This window comes from Schistocerca nitens, chromosome 1, assembly GCF_023898315.1.
Source record: "Schistocerca nitens isolate TAMUIC-IGC-003100 chromosome 1, iqSchNite1.1, whole genome shotgun sequence".
Lineage (NCBI taxonomy): Eukaryota > Metazoa > Arthropoda > Insecta > Orthoptera > Acrididae > Schistocerca > Schistocerca nitens.
In genome coordinates, this window is record NC_064614.1 from 6,803,518 (window position 1) to 6,822,300 (window position 18,783).

Sequence of the window (18,783 nt, forward strand, 5' to 3'; positions counted from 1 at the left end):
CCACCCTGGCCTCCAACGAGCTCTCTGTTAACACTATTGAAGACGCAGATGGCGGTGGCTTGAGGTCAGTGGAATACACGCTACAGGATGTCTGCCTCGGAGCTGTCCTCGAAGTAATCAATTTGTAACAGTTCGCTGTCGCTGTAGTGCCTACTGCTGTTCAGATTGCTGCTGCATATGCAGCATGGTGCGCTAGAGCGATACGTCGAACGCTACGGTCATCCCTCTCGGTATTGGTACGTGGCCGTCCGGAGCCCTGTCTTCTTGCAATGGTACGTTCTCGTGTCCACCGCTGCCAGCAGTCACGTACAGTGGCTACATTCCTGCAAAGTCTTTCTGCAGTGTCGCAGAAGAAACACCCAGCTTCTCGCAGCCCTATTACACGATCTCGTTCAAACTCAGTGAGGTGTTGATAGTACCACATTTGTCGCCTTAAAGGCATTCATGACTTATATCAACTCACCATGTCCAAATCTCAAAGGTAACTTAAGCTCACCACCGTTACAGCGAATATTTGAAGCAAACCTGATTGGTACCCCAAAGCGAAATCTGAATTGACATCATCTTTCAGAAGTCGAAACACGCCTTCCAACTTTTGTTTATGTCGCAAACACCTTCTTGCAGTTGCGATATTTTTCCATCAGTGTTCATGCTTGAATTTTAAGAAAATTTATCTTCATGTTTTTATTTACGACGGTTGTCCAGAAAGTAAGTTCCTATCGGTCACGAAATGGATACCTCAGTGAAAACCCGATGAAGCTTTGCACCGATGTGTTGGGTAGTGTCTCTAGCATGGCCGTCGATCGCATCAAGGCGCTCTTTTCAGTCGTGAGCGCACTGTGCGCGAGTGAAGGTGCCTACAACAACGATGTCTCCCGCCAAGTAGGAGGGCCCGCTGAGAGGCTTCGCCTTGCTGAATGCAACCCACTTAACACCACTGCCACGCACTTAGTTCTTCGTGGAAATGCTCAGCCGCACTCTGCAGGGGCAGTGAAGACGCAGCCTTTTCGATGGGAATTGTTCGATCACCCACAACACAGCCCTAATTGGCTCGTCCTGATTATCATCTCCGTTCATATGAAACGCTGGATACGAAGACAACACTTGGGCGCAGGCTACGCGCTATAGACCAGCGTAGAGAATTATGGGAAAGCACGGATGGCTGCCTTCAATGACGATGGTGTTGGAAATTTGGTATAACGTTCCGACAAATGCCTAAGTCGGAGCGGCGACTATGTAGAGAAGTACCTGGAAAGGGTGGCTAACTCTTGCAAATAAAATGTTTCTGATTTTCACTGTGGTTTCCATTTAGCGATCGATCGGCACTTACTTTATGGACAACCATCGTATTTATGTTTTGGCTGTAGCTTAAACTGATTACAGTTCCTCTTCACGAAACTTATTCTCATGCAGTTAATGTTTTCCTTCGCACACTAAGATTATTGTAATGATTGAACAAGGTGGCGCAGTGGTAAGCACGCTGGACTCGTTTTCGGGAAGTCAGCGGTTCAGATCTGCGTATATTGCCTAAGGCAAATACCAGGACGATTCCTATTAAAGCGCACTTCTGCTTTCCTTCCCATCTTTCGTTGTCCGAGCTTGTGGTTCGCCATTAATGATTTCGTTCACGATGAGACGTTAAACTCTAAACTTCCTTCCTTGTTTCATTATTGTAGTGAGCTTTTTGTATCAATAAATATCACAGGACTGTTTTTCTACGCGTCAGTTACTACTGTGGGACGAACATAACTTTGCAGATGGACTTACTCAGATGCGTAGTTGATCGCATTTCACTTTATGGTGGCGACTGGTCTGCCAGCTATGACAGCTGTTGCAATCAGGTCTAATAACAAGTCTGTGCGTTCCCCACTTAATATCTCCTCTCACCCTTGGAATTTCTCAGACTTCAGCCTGCGCCTGTCTCTTAGCTTGGCCCATTCGGATTCTTCATTTCACAAATCGCATAGCTGGTGACAAACTGCGCTGCTATCGCGCATCACCTCTTGTTCTATTGTAAGAGAAGGACCACACATACTAAAGATACTCTCTTCAAAAAGAATTTCTGCGTAACGCTCAAACTTAAGCTGCCAGCAACGTGAAATTAAGTTTGAAACCTGCAGGGATTTACTAACTACTGTGCTACTGGACGTGATATCCCGTTGCCTTCCTTCAACCTTTGAACGCACATACACAGCTAGTTATAAGGAGACCTACAGTTTAACGTGGTCTCCCAACTACGGTGCATCACAGCAATTATCACATTAATAAACATATCCAGAGGTAAAAGAACCGATAAGTGACATTTAAAAATCCTAGGACTGACCGAGGAACGAACCAGACAGCTCTGGGTACGTAGTTTGGCTTTTCATGACTAAACTAGCGAGCCATTAATACTCAATTTGCTGTTATCATATGCAAAGTCCGTGTCCACTTGAGTCGTAAATGTGCTAGACTTTAGGCTCATCCCCTGGGCATTGTAGTCCTTCTTTCGATTGTGATTCATTCCTGCAGTATTCACAGGGTCGGCATTGTTACAATCGGGTTTGGCATGGTTAATTTAACCAGGGCGGAATCAGTGTACCCCAGCTGTCTGCATCTAGAGTAAATCATGAAGCAGTGTGAACATGTTGCAGATGTCTGCAAACCGTGGTAACTGAGGCGGGACGTGGAGACCAGCTCGGTATTCACCTAGTGGGATGCGAAAAACCGCCTAAAAACCATATCCAGGCCCTCGTCGTTAAACCGCCGGGCGGATTCGATCCGGGACTGGCGCGCCTACCCGAGTCCAGGAAGCAGCGCGTTAGCGCTCTCGGCTAATCTGGCGGGTCCATTGTAGTCCTGATCTACAGGCCAACAAAAAAAAAAATTGTCGCTTCACGTGGACTCACAACTCCAACAGCTCTATCTGGAAAGCACTTTCTGTGTCGTTGAAAAAACATCGTTCTGTGCAAAAGACCCGAATAAATCTTTCAGTCGTCCTCTTTGAAGATCACACTCTCACAGCGTTTTGCGATGTGGGGTGTTATTTTCAAAGTAAAGACGGCAACAATACATTAAATAGGATTAATATCGATTTTCCAGAGTTACAACCGATTGATGCTAGCATTATATAAACAGTTTTGATGTTTGATGGTTTTTACATACTTTGGCAATCTCGTCATCTCTGCAGTTAGGGATGGGAAAAAATCGTTTTATTTTATGGCCAAATCCATTTCATTTATTTTTTGTCAAATTCGGTGCTACTTTTTTGTCAGATCGATGTTACTTTCTTCCCACAGTCAGTGTTATATTTTTGCCCGATCCAGTGTAACTTTTTTGCCAGGTTCAGTATTTGTTATTCCAAATTAGGTGTAATTTTTTGCCACATTCTGTGACTTTTTTACCAATTTCGATGTTTTTATAGCGATTCTTATGTTTTTTGGCAGTTTCGTTATTATATTTTTGCCAAATTCGGAGCCATTTTTTGCCAAATTTAGTGCTATTTTTTGTCAAATTCGGTGTAATTTTTTTGCAAGATCCGGTGTAGCTTTCTGTCAGATTCAATGTTTCTTTTGCCAAATTAGGTGCAATTTTTTGCCAAATTCACAGATTTTTTGAGAATGACACGGTTATTGCTTCCCCACTCTCGGTGATTTGCCTATTCAGGTGCAGTTTTTGATGTCAGATCACATTAATTAATTATCAGTTCTGTAAAGTGATTAACTGTCGTCCTTTAATTTACTTAAATTTTAAACTTTTTTCTTCGGGAAAATGACAAAATTCACGGTATTTCTTGAAAATCGCAGATTTCGTATTATTTCCCCAAAGAATCGCCAGTTTCACAGTATTTTTCCCGGTATGGTTATCGTGAAATTTTCTTGTCCCTATGTATAATGTGTTATGGATATTCTATCCTTTATTGCCTCCACTACGTTTTTCCTTTAATATTCCTTTCAGCCTCAAGTTAATTATTCACTGATGCTTTACCAGATAGTCTATTAATTGTCCACTGTTCAGCTGAGACCCTTTCCTAGACTTCTTTTCTCATCTAGACTTTTTAATACCCCCTATGGATCTTTAAAACTGAGTTATATCAAACTCATTTTTTTTCGTTCCTTTTCATTATCCAAACGTGTTTTAACCAGTATCTATCATCTTATTTCTGTAAAAAAATGTTGTACAAAGTACGTGGTTGCTTTTCTATTTGAGGCCTAAAAACTGTAACTCTTACAATTTTTCTTACAATTTTTAATTGTTCACCTGAAACTACATTAATCTTCACATAGGCTTCGAAATATGTTTGGGTAAAGAGCAAAAAAAGCAATAGTGTTTTGCAGAAGGTGAAACTGCTGAAAAGCAAAATTTAATTCCCAAACAGGGAACACAAGACGTCAATAGGTGCTTCCAACTCCATCAAGATACTTAGTGCTTCCTAATGTACTTGTAATTGTATCACTTTTCTCTTTACATTCTTCGATAACAACACATTTTAAATGCTCGTCTTCTCTGGATTTACCACGGTCCACATTGCATTTTCATTCAATGCAATGGTCGAAAAGTAGCAGGCAACAGTATTATCTTCCGTGGTTACACAAAAGTTTGATTTCGCCTAAGTTATGATCGTCATTTCATCGCCTTCAGTTGTACTTTATTTTTTCTTTAGCATTATTCTGTGCTAAGTGTGATGTCAGTCCCTTTCAAAAGATCATCTTAAGTCACCCACAAATGCTCCCACGAGCAAACTGTTGCATTCCTATCTGTTCCCCTTAGATTTTGTTCACTTTCCATTGAAAATGTCGAGCAGAAGTAGTGATGATCTGTAATCCTACCTGAAATAAACGTGTCTTTCTTACAGTTGCATTTATTGCAGTGCCATTTGAATTTTGCGGTTGTAGATTATTCTTCTACATGTGTACTTCGATGCCTACCTTCGATGGCTTCTGACTACCTTATCCGCCATTGTAGTGCGTAACCGGTAATGTAGGCCGGCAGTGGGGTAGGAAGGTATCTGCCTGAGCGTAATATCAGAAGAATGTACATTTATATTTTTTAATTTTTTTTAAATTTTTTAATGAACAAAGTAAGAGCATATGGACTATCAGACCAATAATGTGATTGGATTGAAGAGTTCCTAGATAACAGGACGGAGCATGTCATACTCAGTGGAGGGAAGTCTTCCGAAGTAAGAGTGATTTCAGGTGTGCCCCAGGGGAGTGTCGTAGGACCGTTGCTATTCCAATATACATAAATGACCTTGTGGATGACATCGGAAGTTCACTGAGGCTTTTTTCGGATGATGCTGTGTTATATCGAGAGGTTGTAACAATAGAAAATTGTACTGAAATGCAGAAGGATCTGCAGCGAATTGACACATGGTGCAGGGAATGGCAATTGGATCTCAATGTAGACAGGTGTAATGTGCTGCGAGTACATAGAAAGAAACATCCCTTATCATTTAGGTACAATATAGCAGGTCAGCAACTGGAAGCAGTTAATTCCATAAATTATCTGGGAGTACGCATTAGGAGTGATTTAAAATGGAATGATCATATAAAGTTGATCGTCGGTAAAGCAGTGCCAGACTGAGATTCATTGGAAGAATCCTAAGGAAATGCAATCCGAAAACAAAGGAAGTAGGTTACAGTACGCTTGTTCGCCCACTGCTTGAATACTGCTCCGCAGTGTGGGATCCGTACCAGATAGGGTTGATAGAAGAGATAGAGAAGATCCAACGGAGAGCAGCGCGCTTCGTTAAAGGCTCATTTAGTAATCGCGAAAGCGTTACGGAGATGATAGATAAACTCCAGTGGAACACTCTGCAGGAGAGACGCTCAGTAGCTCGGTACGGGCTTTTGTTGAAGTTTCGAGAACATACCTTCACCGAAGAGTCAAGCAGTATATTGCTCCCTCCTACGTATATCACGCGAAGAGGCCATGAGGATAAAATCAGAGAGATTAGAGCCCACACAGAAGCATACCGACAATCCTTTCCACGAACAATACGAGACCGGAATAGAAGGGAGAACCGATAGAGGTACTCAAGGTATCCTCCGCCACACACCGTCAGGTGGCTTGCGGAGTATGGATGTAGATGTAGGTGTATATAAAATGTGAATAATACGGGATCTAGCATTGGGCCTTGCGTCGCCGCAACCAGAGCTCACCACGTTGCTGCTTCTCGCGTAGAACGGAGGAGAGGAGCTATTCCGGTCACGACTCCTGCGTGACGTAGGAGCGCAGTAGTGTGTAGTTCCCTCTGGCGCGCATTTACTGGGAGCTGAGCGCGAGGGCGTGTGACGCCGGTCGTGACGTAGTAGACGGAAGGAGAGGCATTTGTTTGCGGCGGCTCCGCCCCGGCGCTGTACACGTGGAAGTGGGAAGCGCATTCCTTAATTAAGGCGCCTCCTCTGAGAGACCGGCGTCTGCCGGCAGGCGGCGGCTGGCTGCGATTCGCCACGAAGACCGTCTGCGACGTCCTCAGGAATCCACTTGCCTGGCGCAGCGTTCAAGCAGCAGGCACAGAGGAGGAATGTTTCGGCGTGTGGTGGCTTTGATTTTGGTATATACGAAGGGCGTTCAATAAGTAATACAGCAGACTTTGTTCCTATAGAACAGCATCAAATATGTGAAAAAATATAATATAAAATATAAAAATATAGTATAAAATGTAAATATCGGCACTCGATGTTTACTTTTCTATATCGATATATAGTGGGGAACATACCGCTGATATACGTCGTATTTTCCGGAAAAATAACGAGAGTTGATATTTCTTGATGAGGGCTAGTACCTACTGCGGCGGCGCGGCTCTTTCCGTCCCTTTATCACTGACCTCACCTACCTGTGAACATTGTATCAGCAGATCATCGGTAGGAAAGCCGAGTGAAACCTACTGTACTTCGACGTGAACCAGGCTGCAGTTAAAATCACTAATCTACGTTTCGGGAGAAACACGAAATGAAAGGTTGGAAATTTTGTCCTCAATTAATATATTCTGAAACTTAGGTGAACAAGTATCACTGCCAAGCCAGTGCTAATCTTAACACAGTCACTCACAATCCCTTTCACTCACGTCAGTAAGTTTATGGTGTTGCATTTCCCGAAAACGTAATAGCTACAAAAATACTGTTTGTTTTTGATTGATAATGCTCGCCAAATATTAAGTCTGTCGGTACCAAATACAGTCACAGCTTTTAGCCACCGACCTGCTCAATACGCCATGCGGAATATATGTCTTTTCTCGTCACAAAATTCACTTAAAAATTCCGAAATTTCTACACGCCCATCTGAATAATTATGCTGTCACTTTCCAACACTTTTGATGTATGAAATACTGCTAGATCCGGCAACTTATCATTTCCATCGGAACTACTACTGCACGCGTCCGATCTCTTTCATGGCTAGGCTCCCACTCTTCTCTAGAATACTCTAAGTCTTCTCTACCAGCCTAGAAAAGCGCGCGAAGAATATTGCTTTACCGTTGGTCAGTTTACTCAACAGCCAATAGCAAAACAACATTCTCCCGCGTCAGTCTGCGCTTTTCATCAATAACCAATGGCAAAATAATAAACCTAACGACTGCACTTTTTACCGACGTAATGATCTAATATGCTGAAGTTTTGCTTATGCATAAAGTTATTTACTATTGTTATTTATACCCGAATTAACTTTCCCTTTACCATAAACTTACTTTACAAAACTATTCTATAAAAATCCCCTTTGTCCATATCCAAACTTCTTAAAAATGTTCCCACACTAAAACCTACTACATAACTCGTTAAACAATTATCTTCATATTAACCTTAAATGACACTCACGCATCATTCATACTGCTAAAACACATTTATAACATTTTACATACACAAAAAGACATAATAACACTTTATGAAAATACCAGAACAGTTTATGGAAAACATTCTATTATTTTAGTGCACTCTACTGGGCACAATCGAAACTAAATCAGTCCCCCTATCCAATACTGTCCTCTATCGGCTGATACATAAACTACGTGCGCATCCAGCCTCGCATCACCATCTGTCAGTATCCAGTTCTGAGACACATCTCCCACTTAACCGCCTCCAAGGCAGGATCGTGATACGGCGCTACGCCTCATTACCTCTGCGTCAGCAAACTGTGCATAGTTAAATTTCTCGCAAATTTAGTACAGACCTTAATAGAAGAAGGACATATCTCAGTGATGGCGGTCTACGCTTCTGAAGCAGGGGAAAAAGGTGAAAGAAAACAGTTTTATAAAATCCTCTAATCTTCGTTCTTGGCTGATGGCAGTACGCATGATGGCAGGTAAAGTTCTGCAGGCATCCGCCAAACCCAAACTATTCCATCGATTTGCCACAGGCTATACCGCGGTCCTTCACTCCAAATCAATCTTTCCCAGTCATCCACTGACCAGTGGCTTCGCCCTTTACACTACCTCAGGCGTCGGTTAGTGTCGACTACAGAAATGTGTGACATCATGAGGAAACGCTCTACCATTGTACACGATTCATATAAGTCCCTGCGCACAGTCATTGTACTAGACAGACTGCTGATAGCACTTTGTAACCCAAGCGTGATCCGTATATCGCTGATGTCGCGCTTTTTTTTTTTTTTTCGCCCACAGCCATGCTCGACGGTGGTCCCTATCTGTTAGTACTTGAGTCCTAGCTGTTCTTGGCTTGGATGTGCTTCTTCCTTCGAGCGTTTCGCTTCTCCATCACATCACCACCTTTCGGCTTGGGCTATTTCAGAAGGGTTGAAATGTCCCTGACGGATTTCTTATCCAGGTGACATCCAGTGACTAGGCGGCGTGCCAAGTCACTTAACTCTTCTGACATGTCCATTCTACCGTCGTTGCTTACCTACTAACAACACGATACTCAACACCTTTTTTTATACTCATGACATCTAGTGGTCAATTCCGCATTACACAGGATTATGTGGATACTTTTGATCAGGTAGTCTAGATGTAGGAATGACTTCAAAGACAAACCACGTCAGAAAGCAACAATTGCATCACGAGATACCGGAACGACTAGCAAACTTGAAATTTCTGAAAGACTTTAAGTTCCAACAGACTTTTTCTTAAAAGACCGCAGTTTCCAGTTGACGCTTCTGAAAACATCGTAAGTTTCAGCAGAAGCTGCCACGTTACCGGCGCCGCAAGCACCCCTGGCGCAGTCGGCTGCCCGCCCAGCAGACGACGCTGTCGGGTAGTCAGAGTGACAGGTGCAACTCTGAGGATTCCTCCTACAATCTAGACGTCTGTCCCTTACTAAACAACGTCACACTGTTTGCCACTGACCATAGTGTCAGTGATACTGCAGTTTAATTAGATCACAGCCACAGTGTCACAATGACTCCTTGAGAGACCCAAACCAGCAGTGCTGTAGCATGAATGTCTAAAAGAAGAGTGAACTGGAAACGATTTTTACTGTGGAATTAACAATGCTCTGAGGAAGGTAACAATATTTTCTCCAGAAAATAGACGAATACGATGATAGTGAAATATGCGTATAATAATTGCTATTGTCAGTTGCTTACATTTGTAATTTTAACAACTTTGTTTCACTAGCCATCTTCCTGTGCAGCAGTAAAAGAATATTCGGTTTTTAAACGGAATGAGCTGATTGTGCAGAAATTGATATTTAAGTTGCCGTAATATCAAATGCATCTTTAGTTGATGTTCTGGAGTTGTATATAGATTTATTTTTACTTATGTTAACCTTATATTTAGAAAACGTAATGTCATACTATTGTATTTCCACATTAAGAAAACGATATTTACGATTCTGTTTTATGATTCCGGACTTTTCTCTGCCTGTGGGCGTTGACTTGTTTGGATATCGTGACAACATTTAAGATAAACGAAAAATTTATGGAATGAATAAATTCTCAAGACTGAAATGAATGAATTGACATGGGATGACATTTGATGTGGGTCATATTGAAGTGGCAGAGACATAAAGTGAGATCAGTGCAAAGTGTTCAGATATGCTGAATCTGCTGTGCAACGGACATATAGTGGCAAATGAAAATCGTTAGTTTTAAGAAGAGACCCCAGTTCAGATCATGTAGTTCATATTATAATTGCCAGTTTCGGTCAAAATAGGCTATCTACAAATCTAAAATACGAAGAGAAGCTATGTTCAGCTTTGTAAAACTATGATCGTAAATGTGTCTTGTTCACAACATTATAAAACATTTCCACTGTTTCCATCTGTACAATACAGCTTTTCTGAAAACTGAAATTCTGTACCACATCAGGATTCTAACCCGCGTTTCCTGCATATCGCGAGCTGCTGCAGCCTTAATATCTTATTCACTTTACCTTCAACAGTAGATTTGGGTAAATATACGTGAAAAACTGGGAATGAAAAGGACCAGGAATTTTCAAACACTTTAGGTTGAAGTCCAGAGTTCATATAATGTCATAACCAGCTTACATTACGTGGTAATTCAGGATAGAGAAACAAAGAGCGTTTAGCCAGAAGCAATCGATCGGATATCCAGTATTGCCGACTATAGATCTTTGAATGTCGAGAACGGCCGATTTATGAGCGTTATATTGAAAACATTCAGGCTGTGAACGCATGTTCTCCCGAAACTCTCCATTTTGTAAAGACAACACTGATTTGTCGCGAGCGTCGGTGGTTATCTTATTCATTTAACATACTGAATAAACTGAAGTGAATATTTTGAACGTTTGTGAAAGAAACAGGTTGAATGTTTTTTGAGTCATCACTCTTCTGACTCTTCTGACTTTTGTGGCGAACTCCTGTCTCAGCCTCTTCATCACAGAGTAGCACTTGAAGCCTGCGTCCTCAATTATTTGCCGGGTGTTTTCCAATATCTTTCTCCCTATGGCACCATGGAAGTTATTCCGTGATGTCTTAACAGATGTCCTACCATTCTGTCCCTTCTTCTTGTCAGTGTTTTCCATATGTTCCTTTCATCGCCGATTCTCCAGGGAACCACCCCATTCCTTACCTTAAGAGTCCACCTGATTTCCACCAGTCTTCTGTAGCACCACGTCTCAGATGCTTCAGACCTCTTCTTTTCCGGTTTTCCCACAGTCCATGTAGCACTGTCAAACAATGCTCTGCTCCAAACCTACGTTCTCAGAAATTTCTTCCTTGGATTAAAGTGAATATCTGATACTAGTTGACTGCTCTTGGACAGGAATGCCCTTTCCGCCATTCCTAGTCTGCTTTTTATGTCTACTTCCTCCGTTCGTCATGGACTGTTCTGCTACCTAGGTAGCAGAATTCCTTTACTTCGTCGTGACCAGTGCTGATGTTAAGTTTCTCGCTGTTGTCATATCTGCTACTTCTCATTACTTTCGTCTTTCTATGTCGACCTAGTTCCCATTTACTATAGGAAAGCCCAGCGCTGTGAATAACAAAAAATTTGTAAGCTTAGACAGTCTGTCTAATTAGTACATTCCAAGGGACATATCACTTCAAGTTTTTATCAATAAATTTATTTTCAGGTACGTGTCGCCAACTGAAGTCCGCCCGGTGCTGAAAAGCTAAGACTCTAATCGAAACAGGCGTGGAGACAGCAAAGTATGGTACGTAAGTAAGTCCGACTTGACGTGAACAGACCTCAGTGGGGCGTTTAAAAGGGGCTAATGGAATTGTGGAACGCGGAGATGACTGTGAATTCTCTCCTTTCCGAGGAATTGTAAATTTTGATAAGATTTTGACCAAATTTCTCTCTCCACTTTGAGATGATGACATTCATTTTATGTATGCTGCAGTATTTTTCTGAAATTACAAAAATTACCCTGGAAAAGTAAAGTTTTTCCAAACATAAAAAGTTGTTCAAATGTCGAAAATTGTCATGTAACTAGGAACGAATATTCTACTCCAAGTTAAAAGTGTTGAGAGCGAGAACATCTTGTGAAAACTGTATTTAATATCCTATGTGTTACATTCTTACTTCACTATCCTATGTGGTAAGGATCCCATGTCGCGCAGTCTCTTTAGTGAATCGTTTGCACCTCCTGAGTGTTCTGACAGTAAAACGCCGCCTTTGGTCGCCTTCCCCACGGCATTGTCTACGTCATCGTCCCAGCAAAAAACTGTTTGATGAAATTGGACAGTTTCTCATTTCGTCCGTCTCAGTTGCATTAATACACAATTTTTGCTGCGGTGGTTACCGGTTTCGGGCTCACACGCCCGTTCTCAGGCCAGACACCTAAAATTATAAAGCACATGTCGTACATTAATTTAATTTTATCCATATTTGCCGCTTCAAACGTGACTGTACTCAATACACTCGAGGTATGAATTAAAAAACGCCTTTAGTCACAGCTTTTCTTGTTTTATTCAGTACACGATGCATCCGGACCCTGTGGGTCCATCTTCAGCTGTAATTCGTCTTAATACCTGATTTATTTGTTCTCTTGAATGAGATGAAATGCATATTCCCGTCACGAAAAGGTTTGATGTTAGGTTACAAACTTCGTAAGTCAAACGCGGAAAATATGTGCAAAATAGTGTAAACTTACCAAATCATCCAAGAAAATCGTTTTTAACGTTTTAAAGTTTTAGTAACAGCATAAAACTTATTTGGTAAGTTTACACTATTCATCTTCACCACTATTTTGCACATATTTTCTGCGTCTGACGTAGGAAGTTCGTAACCTAACATGAGACCTTTTCGTGACAGGAATATGCATTTCATCTCATTCAAGACAACAAATAAATCATGTATTAAGACGAATTACACCTGACGATGGACCTACAGGGTCCGAAATGCATCGTGTACTGAATAAAACATGAAAAATTGTGACTGAAGGCGTTTTTTAATTGATACCTCGTACAATAATGTTTGTATACAGTATGCATGTTCATATTACATATTCATACATGTTTATAGACAAATCTTGCTATTAACCGTAACTAATCATTTAATATGGTGCCAAAAGGCAAGAATAGCTTCTGTTTAAGAAGTGAAACTGCGGGAAACCATCTCATTGATATTAGCGTAGGTGTCTACTAAAGCACCTGACCGACACAACCAAACTGAGAAATATTGCTTTCAATAGTCAGCTGGACACTGTGGTAGCTGTCGCCCTCATATACACGTTGCTGTTGCGTTCATTGCCATTTATTGGTGTCATATTTTAAAAAACAGAAAAAATAACAATTTTAAGTTACAGGACATGTTAACAATTTTATTTTACAAAATAACGCAGCATCTAAATGAAAATACCAATTTTACTTTACAGTAAACGTTAACAATTTTGTTTTACAAAACAACGTAACATTCAAATTAAACACGAAAAGCCCTCTTGTATACAACCCTTTGTTTTTATTGCAGGGTTCAATACAAAGAACTCCTACCTTCCTTATGGGGAGTCAGTGCTAAAATATAAAATATGCTTTATTATAATAATGTTATGCAAATGTAGGACATTAAAAATGACGGCAAATGTTATTTGCGCGGGATGTAGGACGGGATATTATAATACAGTGTGACCCTCCCTCTCCCGGAAACGAATTCTTAAGCCGCACCTGCTGCCAAAGCGGGCTTCGCGCGGTGCCCTTGAACGCACCGCTGAGGCATACAGAGCTAAACTATGAAAGTGCGCAGTGAGCGCGGAGGACGTTTCGGCAGTGCGGAGCGGCGTCATCAGGAGGAGAAGCAGTGGCAGGCTCGCGAGCGATGCGCGGCACGCGGCCAGGTGGCGCCACTAGGCACCGGCAGACCGCAGCGATGCGGAATGCGCCCTGGCCTGAGGGGAAGCCGCCAGGCTCACTCCACGCCACTGTGACCGGCCGCAACTGTCTTCGGCTCTGCTTCCTTCCTTCAGTTTCCTTCCCTAAACAACTCTGTGCCATTACCTAGTGAATACAATAAGCAGCCAGGTAGAAGATTACGTCGCCGTCAGGAGACAGCACGCTAATGCACTGTAAAGCCGTCGGCACACGCACCGTGCTGTCGAACGTTCACGTTCAACGTGCTGCTGAACGCTCAGGAACGATGCGACTTGTGCACACGGTACATGGGCCCCAACGTGGCATACGCGATCGCAGCGCACTCCTGCGGCAGTTGAGGGATGTTTCTAGTTCGTAAATCACACTGTTTACGCAATGGGCGCGTGTAAAATTCACACGTTAGCCCTATTAAAATGCACATTTCCTTCATCGTCCACGAAAAGGAACGTACCTTGTCCAATCAATAAGGACACAGGGTTATAAAACTTCCATTAAAAATATTGCCGTACAAATTTGGAATACTTCTCAGCGTAAGATAAACAATATTTCATCATTCCCACATTTTAGTAAAACCGCAAGGTCAGTCTTACTTGATCACTGTTCCTATCCAATAGCAGAATCTTTGCAACATGTGAACTACGAAGCGTAAAAGAGAAGGGAGCAAAATATCTTTACACAAGTAGCGCAAGCTGTCCTGTAGATGAAGTCAATCGAACGAAGTCACCCTCAAAAAATGGTGAGCTTATATTTACATAACATCGAAGATTATAGCATATGCTTATATTAAACTAATAATAAAGTATCAGAACCTAATAAAAGCGCGAATGTTAGGGAAAAAAAATTGGAAGTATTCAGACGCGAACCACCGCCCCAACAAAAACTCATTACCGAGCAGAGACGGTATTCATTACGCTAAACCGACAACACGGTCATTGTAGTTCGCCAAATTGTGTTACGGCGTACTAAAATCGTTAATCGTAGATAACTGTTAATAACTGAAATTTAATTACAACACATTGTACCAAGATCAATTTGTTTTGGGTGGATCTTCGGTGTGTCGCTGCCTTCAAATAGCCTACTCTCATAATACCCAAGTTACAATAATTCTTTTGCCACGAATGTGATGTTTCTCATTATTTATTGGAACGAATCACACAACTAACAACGGTTGTTCCAGGGATTCTCAATTTTCTGGTCCTCAGAAACCGCATATATACATACAGGCTTGAAATGAATGCCAATATGGCGCCTCACAACTCTGTACTGAAGGGAGACGGCGTGCGTGTGACGTAGGTGGCGTTGTGCCATCTCATTGGTCAACGCTCAGAGGCACGCTCAGAATATCTGACATTCCAGATATTGCTCTGCACGTTCGGAAAGACTCCCGAACGTGCTATTCCACGCTATGACGTCAGAAAGACGGCACGCTCAACTCTCAACGTTCGGATGCACGGTCCGTGTGCTTCAGTTCGGCGAGGAAGAGACCGCAAGTTTTTCCATGTACTCCTTACGAGCTGAAGTCACGCAAGATGATTCCGTGAAGGTGTTATAAACTTTCAGAGATAACGGAGAAAGGTAAACGTACTAACACGTTCCGTGCCACCGCTGCACCAGGCGGTAGTTCGAAGCACAACAGGCGACCGACGCCATGCCTAGCTGCGCCGTCTAGTGTACAGAATATTTCATTCACTGTGCCGGTCGGATTTGCCTCAGTCGGTGCCCACGCATCGTGCAGTAGACGTCGGTTGCGATTTAGCTGCTGGTTTATCGTTCTGCCATTCTGCGGTAAGTATATTTGTTTTTAATGTATGGTTCTTTATGTATAAAACACTCCGTCATCAGGCCACAAGTGGTCCATCGGTACCTACCGACCGCCGTGTCATCCTCAGCTGAGGATTCGCATAGGAGGGGCGTGTGGTCAGAACACAGCTCTCCCGGTCGTTACGGCGGTTTTCTTTGATCGGAGCCGCTGCTATTCGGTCGAGTAGCTCCTCAATTGGCATCACGAGGCTGAGTGCACCCCGAAAAATGGCAACAGCACATGGCGGCCCGGATGGTCACCCATCCAAGTGCCAACCACGCCCGACAGCACTTAACTTCGGTGATCTGACGGGAACCGGTATATCCACTGCGGCCAGGCCGTTGCCGTTCTCTATCTATAAAACAATTATTTTAAGCTAATGCCTGAAAACAGGCGTGCACGTAAGAGGAAAATATTTCGTGTTCATGGTGAATTTTGTGTGTAATTACGCTGAAAATAATGATTTTATAGATAAGTACCTGCACTAGTTTGACCACAGAGTGGTGGAAAGATAAACCAACAGCTAAATCGCAACCGACGTCCACTGCAGAGTGCTCTGGCACGGACTGACGCAAATCTGACCCACACAGTGACAGCCAGAGCGAGAGCACCAGCAGCAGCGAGTACTGTTTGTATAAAGCGTTTATTTTGCATTTTGTTTACGACCTTCCACTAAGGAAGGGATTCTATTTGTGTTTATCTGCTCTGCATAGAAACTAACAGTTCTTGATCGTTAGGAGAGAAATTTATTTTGTACTTATTTGCTGCGCTTAGCTTTTAAATAGTTTTTCTGGGAAAACCTAGCGTAGTTTTCGCGTCTCGTATTTCAGTGAGTGTTTCTTGATTATCAGAGTAGCTCATCAGAAGATTCTTGGGAATTTGTCACCGTATAGAGTAGGGTAAACATAGTCATGTGTAGGGACTGTGGTTGTTGTGAGCGGACGCAAGGAGAATTGGCCACTCTTCGGGGGCAGGTGGAGGCTTTGTCTGTTAGGCTCATCGAGCTCGAGGCGCAGGCGTCGGCTCGTAGTGGCGTTGGGGCAACTGTGGTGAGACCTATGCCTACTTCGGTGGCCTTGGAATCACATGGAACCCCTGATGTCGCTGCGTCTTCCGGCAGTGAGCATCTTACCGGTCAGCCATCACTCCAGGGTGAATGGCGGACAGTGGTGGGCTCGCGTGTGCCTGGCCGAAAGGCGAAGGTGGGATCTGGCCGCGTGGCAGCTGCCTTACCCCTTTCCAACAGGTACGGGGTGTTTCCTAGTGGTGATGACATCGTTTCCGAGCCACCACAGGATGCCTCGCCTGTTGGGCCAGTGGCCGTTTCTCCGGCAAGGTCCCGACAGTCACAGAGGGCGGGCCTATTAGTTATAGGGAGCTCCAACGTTAGGCGGGTTATGGAGCCCCTCAGGAAAATAGCGGGTAGGTCGGGGAAGAATGCCAGTGTGCACTCGGTGTGCTTGCCGGGGGGTCTCGTCCGTAATGTGGAGGAGGCCCTTCCGGCAGCTATTGAACGCACTGGGTGTGACCGGCTGCAGATAGTAGCACATGTCGGAACGAATGACGCCTGCCGCTTGGGTTCTGAGGCCATCCTTGGTTCCTTCCGGCGGCTGGCTGATTTGGTGAAGACAACCAGCATCGCACGCGGAGTGCAAGCTGAGCTTAATATCTGCAGCATAGTGCCCAGAGTCGATCGCGGTCCTCTGGTTTGGAGCCGTGTGGAGGGTCTAAACCAGAGGCTCAGACGACTCTGCGACTATAATGGTTGCAAATTCATCGACCTCCGTTATTGGGTGGAGAACTGTAGGGCCCCCCTAGACAGGTCAGGCGTGCACTACACACCGGAAGCAGCTACTAGGGTAGCAGAGTACGTGTGGCGTGCACACGGGGGTTTTTTAGGTTAGAGGGACCCCCCCTTGGGCGAAACGATAAAATACCTGACGGCTTACCAGAGAGAACATCAGCATCGTTGATAAAGAACGTCCGTCCTCAGAGACCAAAAACAGGAAAAGTTAACGTAATATTGGTAAACTGCAGGAGTATCCAGGGCAAGGTTCCTGAATTAGTATCGCTTATTGAAGGAAATAGTGCGCATATAGTATTAGGAACGGAAAGTTGGTTAAAACCGGAAGTGAACAGTAACGAAATCCTAGACACAGAATGGAATATATACCGCAAGGATAGGATAAACGCCAATGGTGGAGGAGTATTTATAGCAGTAAAGAATTCAATAATATCCAGTGAAGTTATTAGCGAATGCGAATGTGAAATAATCTGGGTTAAGTTAAGTATCAAAGGTGGGTCAGATATGATAGTCGGATGCTTCTATAGACCACCTGCATCAGCAACCGTAGTAGTTGAGCGCCTCAGAGAGAACCTGCAGAACGTCGTGAAGAAGTTTCGTGATCATACTATTGTAATAGGGGGAGACTTCAATCTACCAGGTATAGAATGGGATAGTCACACAATCAGAACTGGAGCCAGGGACAGAGACTCTTGTGACATTATCCTGACTGCCTTGTCCGAGAATTACTTCGAGCAGATAGTTAGAGAACCAACTCGTGAAGCTAACGTTTTAGACCTCATAGCAACAAATAGACCGGAACTTTTCGACTCCGTGAATGTAGAAGAGGGTATCAGTGATCATAAGTCAGTGGTTGCATCAATGACTACAAGTGTAATAAGAAATGCCAAGAAAGGAAGGAAAAAATATTTGCTTAACAAGAGTGATAGGGCACAAATCGCAGAATATCTGAGTGACCACCATCAAACGTTCATTTCTGAGGAAGAGGATGTGGAACAAAAATGGAAAAAATTCAGAAACATCGTCCAGTACGCCTTAGATAAGTTCGTACCGACTAAGGTCCAAAGCGAGGGGAAAGATCCACCGTGGTATAACAATCATGTACGAAAGGTACTACGGAAACAAAGAAAGCTTCATCATAGGTTTAAGAGTAGTCGAATCATAGCTGATAAGGAAAAGCTGAACGAAGCGAAAAAGAGCGTAAAGAGAGCAATGAGAGAAGCATTCAACGAATTCGAACATAAAACATTGGCAAACAATCTAAACAAGAACCCTAAAAAGTTTTGGTCATATGTAAAATCGGTAAGCGGATCTAAATCCCCTATTCAGTCACTCGTTGACCACGATGGCACCGACACAGAGGACGACCGAAGAAAGGCAGAAATACTGAATTCAGTGTTCCGAAACTGTTTCACTGCGGAAAATCGTAACACGGTCCCTGACTTCAGCCGTCGCACGGACGCCAAAATGGAAAA

At 43.2% G+C, this 18,783-nt stretch overlaps 1 protein-coding gene and 1 pseudogene across 1 annotated transcript in view; one reads left to right on the forward strand and one right to left on the reverse strand.

Moving 5' to 3' along the window:
* LOC126240414 (EF-hand calcium-binding domain-containing protein 4A-like) overlaps positions 1-18,783 on the forward strand; it is a 794,844-nt gene that overhangs the window by 452,933 nt on the left and 323,128 nt on the right. The window lies entirely within an intron of this gene.
* On the reverse strand, positions 15,733-15,850 carry LOC126210069 (5S ribosomal RNA; annotated as a pseudogene).